This window comes from Montipora foliosa, unplaced genomic scaffold, assembly GCF_036669935.1.
Source record: "Montipora foliosa isolate CH-2021 unplaced genomic scaffold, ASM3666993v2 scaffold_390, whole genome shotgun sequence".
Classification (NCBI taxonomy): domain Eukaryota; kingdom Metazoa; phylum Cnidaria; class Anthozoa; order Scleractinia; family Acroporidae; genus Montipora; species Montipora foliosa.
The window spans coordinates 252,501-262,500 of NW_027179690.1; the positions used below are offsets into that span (position 1 = coordinate 252,501).

At 41.7% G+C, this 10,000-nt stretch overlaps 1 pseudogene; it reads left to right on the forward strand.

Annotated features, from left to right (window-relative positions):
* LOC137987785 (armadillo repeat-containing protein 3-like) overlaps positions 1-10,000 on the forward strand; it is a 27,266-nt pseudogene that overhangs the window by 15,600 nt on the left and 1,666 nt on the right.

A 10,000-nucleotide genomic window follows, 5' to 3' on the forward strand; every position in this document is an offset into this window, starting at 1 on the left:
TTTGCGTGAACCTACATGTAAAACGTCATCAGAGATGTAAGCCCCTTGTTATGAGCGTCTGTACAGTCGCAGTAGTATAATGGGGCCTTCATATAGCTATTCTTTATTTCAAATTTGTTCTTTTCAAAACTATTTTCGTGATTAGCTTGCATTAAGAAGCTTAGTGATTTGTTTGAAATTGTCTCGCGCATGATTCTCACCCAATTAAAGCATAACAGAGATTTGCAAATAATGGCCAGTCAAGGGGGAAAGGAAAATACTATCTTCAAAGTTTTGACATAGATGTTGACACCAAGTGACTGTGTTGCATTATCACAATAATAATAATAATAATAATAATATATTATTATTATTATTTAGAGATTGTGGAACCTAGACTACAATGAAGTCGCTTAGGTGCCACTTTCTGGCCATTTTCAAGCAGTATTTCCCAGACAATAATCCTAGGATTTACAGGAAGCAGGGCCTGGACATTGCACTTCTATTTAGCAAATTGTTCTTTGCTCGCATGCATTTTCCCTCGCTTTGCGCCGGCTGCATGCACTTTCTTCGCTTTACGATTGGCTAATTTGAACGCCTGACTCTGTGGTGATTGGCCAACATCATAACCATGGCTGCTTTCGATTTCTTAACTCTCAGTTTAAAAAATGCTATATATTCCTTTTGATAGTGAAGTGGTAGACAAAGGCGGCGTTGAACCACTAATTGCTCTACTCAATGATGAAAAGCCGCTGGTTCAAGCAAATGCAGCTGTGTGCCTCACGAATCTCGCAACAGAAGGTATGTATGCGCTAGCTGTTGAGAGGGATTTAGAAAAGTAGTCTGGAAGCTTTATTTTTGACTTTTTGCGTCACGCCCTGATTTTCGTTGAAACTTTGAAACGAGTTTTATAACGCAACATGACGGAAAGCTAGTGCATGAGCAGGCATTTGCAAACCTGTTGTTTTTCGTGTAAGTGATTCACTTGACGTTTTCACTTGGCGTTCGTGGAATTTATTGAAAGCATTGGTCTGAAGAAATGCCTTTTGAAAAGATGCTCCGTTTTTCAAATTTGCATATTGGATACGCGTCGTACATGCTGCACGCATTACACGTGCTGCTATGATGCACGTGCTGTACGCGTGGCACGTGCCGCATGGACTGCACGTGCACGAACCAACGTTAAATTTGCTCTGGCAATTTTGTAAGTTGCTTTCATTAAACCGCTTTCAACCAGAGTAACAACAAACCATGTGACGTCTGATTGTCAACCTGGGCCTAAATGCTAGGAGAACGGTTTGGCACCAACCATTGGTTATTAAAGTAGCATAAAATTCTCTGAGGGGGTATTTACTTGAGTCCGGGACGAACTCAGACCAGTATAGAAGGTATTCACGTGACGTCATCGCCGCCATGTTGGTGGACGAAAACAAAAGATCTCTAATTGGCTTCTTTTGTTTCTTCCACCAGAAGTCGTAAATTTTTCTATTGTTATTGGTGTACCTAGAGGTTGGTTGAAAACGTCCTATAAAATTTTTGCATCCGTTTACATGAAACGGGACGAAATGATATCTTTGTGTAATAAATATATCCCTGTCCCAAAAGCATACAGGCTTGAAATTACTGGACCCGGTCTGAGATTTGTTGTCATTTACATGAGAACGGTACGAACTCAGACTGTTACGTCCAGTATGATGTTTATCGCTGCCCTGAGCATGCTTCTAGCAACTCCGGCGTGGTTGCAATGTAAACCTTAACTTACGTTAAAAAAAAAAAATGGTTACATCGATTTTTAAGTTGACCAATAGCACGATGGATTCATAATAGCAACAAGCCCTCGTGGTAATGAAGATGTGAAATATGATCGACACTATCCGTACGTCCTGTTTGTTTCATAATGTAAAAGATAAGAATAAAAAATACAACTACCAATGATAACTTATTTGATCAAGCTATTTAAAAAACAGTAGTTGCCTTATTGACTAAAAATCCTCGACTTAACCGATCATTCAAATATAAGTTAACAAACGAAACTCATAACATTCTCCTGAATTCCCCGAACGAAAAACCTATGCTATTCATTATGAACTAATTTTGTTTACTTGAGTGAACAGGCTCTATTGTTATACCGTCGTTTTCATCTAAGCGTGGACGCGTGACGGGAAAACATGCTCTAAGTGGCTTGAGAGATGTTCATGCAAGTTTTCCTAGAATGACGGCAAGACTGGACATCGAAGACTTTTTCTCGATAATTGACCCTAAGCTGATAAAGTGTGCTTCAAATACTTTTGAACTATCGATCGCAAAAGTTTCAACTGTTTACTTAAAGGCTGCCAAACTCAAACTTCATAGAACATGTTTTCTCGTCATGTGTCCACGCTTAGATGAAAACGACGGTAGATTTTTCGCCTTTGGTGAGACATTTACCACTGAGCGCGTATTTTTGTCATCGTTTCCACGTTTTCCGGCATTTGGCAAAAAGTCATATTTTAATTTCTTCCTTGTTACCCCATATTCGACTAATCTCTAGCTCCGCGCTTCTTAAATCAATGGCTGGTTTTCACTCACGTGATCAACAGCCATGTTTTTCAACGAAAACAAAAGGAAGCGTTTGCATAATAATAGAGTTAAATTCCCAGAGGATTTGGTCCGGGCACCAACATGGCCGCCTTTTCTTTGTTTTGGGCACCAACATGGCGGTCGTGACGTCATGTGAAAACCAAGAATAGCAAGCGCAATACATTGTTTTGTGATTTTGGTTTCAGAATCGTGGCGTTCGGAGATTCAGCAGAGAGGAGTTGTTCCGGCCCTTGTACAGGCTTTGCAGTCGAAGTATGACAAACCTTTACTGTGTTCCTTTCAGCACCATTGCTTCGATTTTACGTTAGAGACACGATACGTCAAAATCAGTGATGCGTTAGTCATTTTACCCAGCTAGCGTAAGGACGGATCGAACTATGAGATGCCTAAAGCATCCAAGACCAACTTAGGGAAACGTTTCTTAGAGTTTCTGGCCCAGTTCAATCAGTAGGGCTAACGCTCACATGGTTCATATGGGATAGAAATCTAGCACTTCACGTTACACTACACTCTCTTCACTTAATTTTGTTAATTAAAAGCAGTTTTTAAAGTCGTAACCTTGCGCAGAAGAACACTGAAGCTGTAGTGAACTTTATTTGAGTCCACTGCATTTAGCGCTGGTCCACTAGTAGACCTCTTTACAGTTGTGTGCTTAGTTACCCGGCCTTTAAATGAAAGTGAGGCTGGTGTTGAACTTGTTTTGATACAGGCCTCACTGCTTTTCTTATGTAAATTCTCACACAAAAACATTAACATAAGAAATGGGGGGAGGTCTGTATCAAAACAAGGTCAACACCAGCCTCACTTTCATTTAAAGGCCAAGTAACTAAGCACACAACTGTAAAATGGTCTGTTGGGGACCCTGTACAGAAGTCAAATCAAACTTCAAATCAACTCAGTTGTCGGTCGGTTTTTGAGGGAGGGGAGGGGAAAACCGGAGTCAGATCCGGAGAAAATATCAACCTCTCAGAGCAGAATAGAGAACCGACAAACTCAACCCATACGTGACGCCGAGTTGGGAGGCGAGTAATTTCACAACTGCACCATCCCTACTCCCATAGTTGGCAAATCGCGTCAAATTAAAGCAAATCGATTCAAACCTCTCTTGGTTCATTTGATTAGAGGGGAATACCGGAGTACCCCTTGAAAAACCTCTCAGTTGGGACGGATTTTGCTAAAATAACCAAAAAACGCAGCCCACAAATGTCGTCTAGTCCAGGATATATTGGTGGTTTTCACGTTACTTCATCGCCGGCAAACAAAAGATCTCTCATTAGCTACTTTTGTTCGTCCACCAGCAATTGTACATTGCAGTATTGTTATACGTGTCTCTAGAGATTGGTTGCAAACCACCTATAGCTCTTACGACAGGCCCTTTTTCGATATATCAAAATTCAGCTTGAAAGAGAGGTTTAGAGGACAAAGACAAAGGAAAGTGGATGATTTGCAAATATTTTTCACATTACGTCTAACGTGTTTCTATTGTCTTTGTCTACACTGCCTCACTATCAAGCTGAGTATTTGATATTTCGAAAACGGCTTATTGCGCCAACCCTGCTTCCTTCCCCCATCCCTTCAAGGTTTGTCTAACTAAAGTTGAAAGATAAGCACACAACGTATTTTTTGTGAAGACGAACCATCCATTTGGAAAACTTTGGATGCTCGTCCAGCTGCATAACAACCTTCCTCGTGCCAATGTTTATACAAAGCGAAGTATCAAGACGTACCACAAATATTTTTCCAAGTTCGCCTCGGACGCATTATCATCTCTGGCATAAAAAAAACGTTTAATAACTGACTTATTTTTCTTTGCTCAGTGCTTCCGTTGTTCAAAGCAAAGCTGGAGTGGCAGTAGCTGCCTTTGTTTGTGATGCAGATTCAAGAAATGAGGTAATATAGTGTGATTCTGTTTTCTCTACGTGTCAATTTTTGTTTGCCTATAGATTCTGGACTCTCAGTTTTCTTTTATTTAGTACCTTACTAAGCAGATACCTTAAATTAGAGCTTATTCAGTCTGATTGTAAACGAGTTCAAACTATTCGCTTCGGCAATTTCCTTTTGGTGGTTTATTTCACTTCTTAGTTAATTTTACGAAAGAGAGCACGTCGATGGGTTAATTTTCACCAACTTAACCTTAAGATGTAAAGGCCCGGGCAAAGAGCTTCAATAAACGTTGGCTTCAACATCCGTTCGATTTTGTTGAACGATGTGGCAAACAGTTTCAACACATCATCAACATTTCATGCAACAAAGCTTCACGAGAGGCCTGGTATTCAGTCCCAGGCTGCAGCCGCCGTTGTTACTATGGATACGGACATGGATCCGGCATTGAGAGACCGATGAGTGCGCACGCGCGTGCATACCAAACAATGTTGAAAGAGAGGGCAAACTACTTCAACTTCATTCATCGTTTGCGATAACAAAAGAAATGTTAAATGGTTGTTGAAGCAAAGTAAACGCTTTTAAATTCATTCAACATCAATTTAACATGTTTCAACTTGGTTTCAACATCGCTGTATAAACAAAATCGAACGGACGTTGAATTAAATGTTGGAGCCGTTTGCAAAGGCCTTAACGATCATTCAAACGAAGACAGCGAAGGTATCTTGCACCAAAGCGTGAGAGAGGATATATGAAGGTCGTACCCTTTTTCATCCTGATGTTATCCCCTTGAATTATGACTGTTTCTGGTAAGGTGGCCTCATACACCATGAGCCTTTTTGAGAAATCACTGCCAAACAGGCCGCATTTTTTTGGAGGAACTAAGCTAGACCAAGACTGCCGGAATTCCGTACGAATTAAAAAAAAGGCCTTTGCTCCACCTTTCACTTGTTCACTTCACACCTTTAAAATCCGAAATGATTTCCATTGTAATCGATCTATGGTAAATTCCTTTCTCTCCTTGATCAGTTTCGCGCGGAAGGTGGTCTCCCTCGGCTAGTGGAACTACTGCGTTCAGGAAATGATGACGTCAGGCGGAGCGTGGCTTGGGCCGTGCCTCAATGTGGCAACGACTTGTCGACCGCGACAGAGATCTGTAGACTGGGGTGAGTGAAATCAATGACAGTGCTCTGTACCAGTTGTAGCGAGAATAGAAGTTCGTCTTCGCCTTGTACGACGCGAAGACTGGACCTTAGAATACTTGTATGGTACACGTAAAAGGTTCGTGCGTGCAGAGACATTTTAATGATATCCGTAGAGCTAACACGCGGGTATTGGTGCATTTGAGATCCAAAATGGTCCATTTTTATGCGCTTTCTTTACATCTAAAATATGAAATTGGTAAAAACATTTCAACAAAGTTGTAGTATTAACATTGCCAACGAGTCTTCGAATAGACCATTTTCGAATTCTCACGGCTGGACTGGATCTAGCATGAAATGGAGGCTAATGCGGCAAATCTTTTCACACACGAGTTAATTTGCCCGCGTTAGCCTCCATTTCATACAAGATCCAGTCCAGCTGTGAGAATTCGAAAATAGACGGTCTATTCGCCTCAGTACTGCTTAGAGCTTCAATAAAAAGTCAGTAGAACTTACCCGTATCTCCATTGTCCATTCGTATTTTCTTCCACGGATAAGCTGACCCTGGTTGCTCAGAGCATGGTTTGCGCTAACCAGCGTTAAACAGCATGAAAACCTATAGGTTTTAATACCTCTTAACCAGCGGTTAGCGCTAACCAGGCTTCGAGCAACCGGCCCCAGGCCCCAGTCGTTCGAAGGGTGGATAGCGCTATAGACTGGATAAATCATTATCCACTGGATAACTCAATTGGTTTTCCTCATGTTTATCTGCTGGATAGTGATTCATCCGGTGGATAGCGTTATCCACCTTTTGAACCACCGAGGCCAGGTGTCTACCCCGAAAAACGGCTGTATTTACCGAGAAAGGCAATGACGCCATCGCAAAATGAAAAGAAAACAACAGGCAGGATTCGCTTCAAAGGTGCTACGGGTTTAAAACCTACAGTCACTTCCGCCTGGATTTGTCACCTTAAGAAGCGAAAGTGTTTAATTTTCGTAATGAATAAGTTCAAGACAATGCAAATAGCTTTACGGTTGTGATGTGACGATTGATTACAACGTGTGCTCGGAGTGAATCACTCTTGCTTGAGGCTCGCGACTTCGTTAGTTTTTAAGAAAAGAGTGACAATTTAACTTATTTGGGCATTGGTGTATGTTTTTCAGTGGTCTAGATGTGCTAGGTGAGATCTCCTTGTCCAGTACCCGCCAGTCCGGTTTTGCCAAAGCCGCAATGGAGTGCTTACTGGATAGCAACCTTCCCGCTAAGCTCGCCATGACTGGTGCACTGAGCTGTAATAACATTATGCAAGATGGCTTTTACGACTGTGGACCGGTGAGAAACCTAGAAAAGCATATCAGCCGAGTGCCGTTCTACCAAAACCGAAGTGATTACTTTCACCCTTTACAACAGTAAGACTCGGACAGTCAAATAGGGAGCTTAAGAAACGATGACGGCGACGGCAACAACAACGCCACAAAACAATGATATCATTGGTTAAAAGAGCATAAATAATCGTGCTGCACGTGCAGCACGTAGTACTGCACATGTTTTTGCGGTACTCTGCATAACGACGACACGAAATCACCAAATTTGAGGTTATGACATCAACGTGAGCAAGCAACAGAGAGTCTTTCGTTCTCTATTTTCAGTCTGAAACCGTTCGTACCAATTTATTTTTAGGTTACTATTGCAACGATTCCTTGACACTATTCCACACCGGTTATCTTCTCAACACATTTATTGACATCTTAAGTCTCCACGAGTTTGTTCCTTCCCTTTTTTTCCTCCGCGTGCTCTCTCTACCGGTCCTAACCGGTTTCTTGTGACGTCAGTCCACGCGTCACGCAATTGTCACGTTGCGTCCTATTTTCGTTCCGACAATACTTAACCTAAATTGTAGGACGTGAACGAGATGGAATAATCGCAAAAGACTTATGATAGAGCAAAATTATACGTTTTCGTCGACTCAGTCAACCCGGCGCTTTGCGCAGGAAAACCTGGAACGCATGCAAGCTTGTTATAAATTGTTTTCCTTTATCTCTGATTGGCTAATGATGGAGCACGAAATTCTGAAGTCCATCTCTTTGCATCACATTGCAAAGTCACGTGGAATTACATTCGGCAACAAGGAAAATACACAGGGTGTGCTTTCATCCATTCTCCTTCGAGCCTGAAGACTTACCTCCATGTATTGGCTGTATCACGACTGCAAGGTATACGGTCATGTCTACAACCGAGAGGGCTTGATGCAGCCTCGTTCCCAGGACCTAAGCCAAGAGAGAGGTCCTGGCAACGAGGTTGATCATCATCCGATCATCAACGACTTATTTTTCCTTATTTTTACTTTTATTATTTCCTTTCATATCATCAGCATAAACTTCTTCATTACTATCATCTTCGTCTTCATTATCATCATCATTATCATTTTCATTTATTCTCGGTTTTCACATGACGTCACGACCGCCATGTTGGTGTCCCTAAACAAAGAAACGGCAGCCATGTTGGTGCCCCAACCAAATCCTCCGGGAATTCAACTCTATTATTATGCAAAAGTTTTCTTTTGTTTTCGTTGAAAAACATGGCTGTTGATCACGTGAGTGAAAACCGACAATTTTCCTTCTTTCATTTCAGATGCGTGCGGATAGCAAGTTCTTGACATTGGAGGAGCTAAATTCACAATCCACTGATGCACACCGACCTATTATCTTGATCAACTCGAAAAACGCTGAGAGGTAAATAAAATAATAAAAACCTTTCTTGAGTATCAACTGATTGAGAGCCTGATAACGAAACGAGTCCTCTGCAAAAGTAATCTACACATCAACAAAAATTGAATGAGCTGTTTTTTAATGAAAGGGGAAAACCGTTTACCCGGAGAAAACCCTTTCCAAGCAGAGTAGTTAACCCATGTGGCGTTATCCGTGATTTGAGGTAAACGAAGTAAAGCCTTCTCCACGGAAGCTGTTAGTTTCGAAGGGATCTTGAGTTGCATTTTGCAGTCTTGCCTGTCATGTACAAAATACCGAACTGAACGGAACGCAGTGGTGAGAGAGCTCTATAGGAGTTATTCAACCGTTTCGATGACTGGTATGTTCTCTGTCTTAGCCATGGTGTTTATTTTTGTTAGGAAAACACCTTCGCCAGTTCTCATCACACCCAAGGAACCAGAGAAAAGTGTTGAGAAAATAGGAAAGGGGTCGAGATCTCACAAGGACTTGAAAAGGTTTGGCTTTTTTTTTAATGATGCTCGTGTAAAAGTAGGGTGTCTTCAACAAGTCGGCTTATCAAGTGAAATCAGCGAGCAAGGTGCCCTCTTATATCACAGTTTCATGTAGCAACTTTCGTCGGTATTGTGTGACAAACTGTCTGATCGCTTGTTTGTCTTTTTTCTTTTTTTCAGCAAAAGTAGGATCATGCGCGAACGCGAAGAACAGAGACAGCGGGAAGAAGAGGCCACCTTGTCTGAGGTGCCAGGTGGTGCAACAGGAAGAAGTTCCTTCCTGGCAGCCCCCTACAGATGAAGTACTACGCCTGTACATTGAAGAAGTGCAACACAATATACAGCCGCTGAACAGCAACAGCGAACAGATAGAGGCTCTGGCGATGTAAGTAGCTCGTCAACTACAAATGGTGGATACAATACGGGCATGAGATCTGCGAGGGTATTTTCAATGTGAGCCGTCAAAGGATTTCTGATCTAAACTGACTTCGAAGCACTCTTTCTCGCGACGGCGTTGTAATGGTATCATAGAACACACCAATAGACCTTTTTGTAGATACGGCGGCCATTTTGATTTCTGTTGTTTCGAAAGACATTATAGGATGCTCAGGGGGCAAATTAATATGTATTTGCCCCCTGGGCATCCCATAATGCCTTTCGAAAGAATAGAAATCAAAATGGCTGCCGTATATTCAAAAACGTCTATTATAGCTCAACTGACAAGACCATATCGATGCCTTTATGTGAAACAGTTGTTTAGATTCAATCCGTCTTTATGGTACAGTGTTCAAAACTGATCTGAGTCTCCTTATGAACTCCTTTGACTCAACAGTAAAGATAAGCGCAACGCTTGCCGCTGAGGAACCGAAAGCATCCACTGTAATTCTTTCCTTATTTACAGATTATTTACAACATCGCAGTAAGTTGTTCTCTCGTGCGAGCAGAGTACAACAGGGCCTGGAGCGAGGTCCTATTGTGTGAGGAAGCTAAGGTGGGGATAGTCTAGCAAATGATTCTTTGTAGAAATTAAACACGAAGAAAACTTGCAGTCGCGTTATCAGACAGTTGCAAGAAGGCGAGACATTATTTCACCTTGTCGCCAGTGATGAAGTCTCAGTCGAAACCTCATTTGTTTAGAGATGCATTAATGCATAATTGACCAACGCAATAACATCTGCAAATGGTTTGACTTATTCT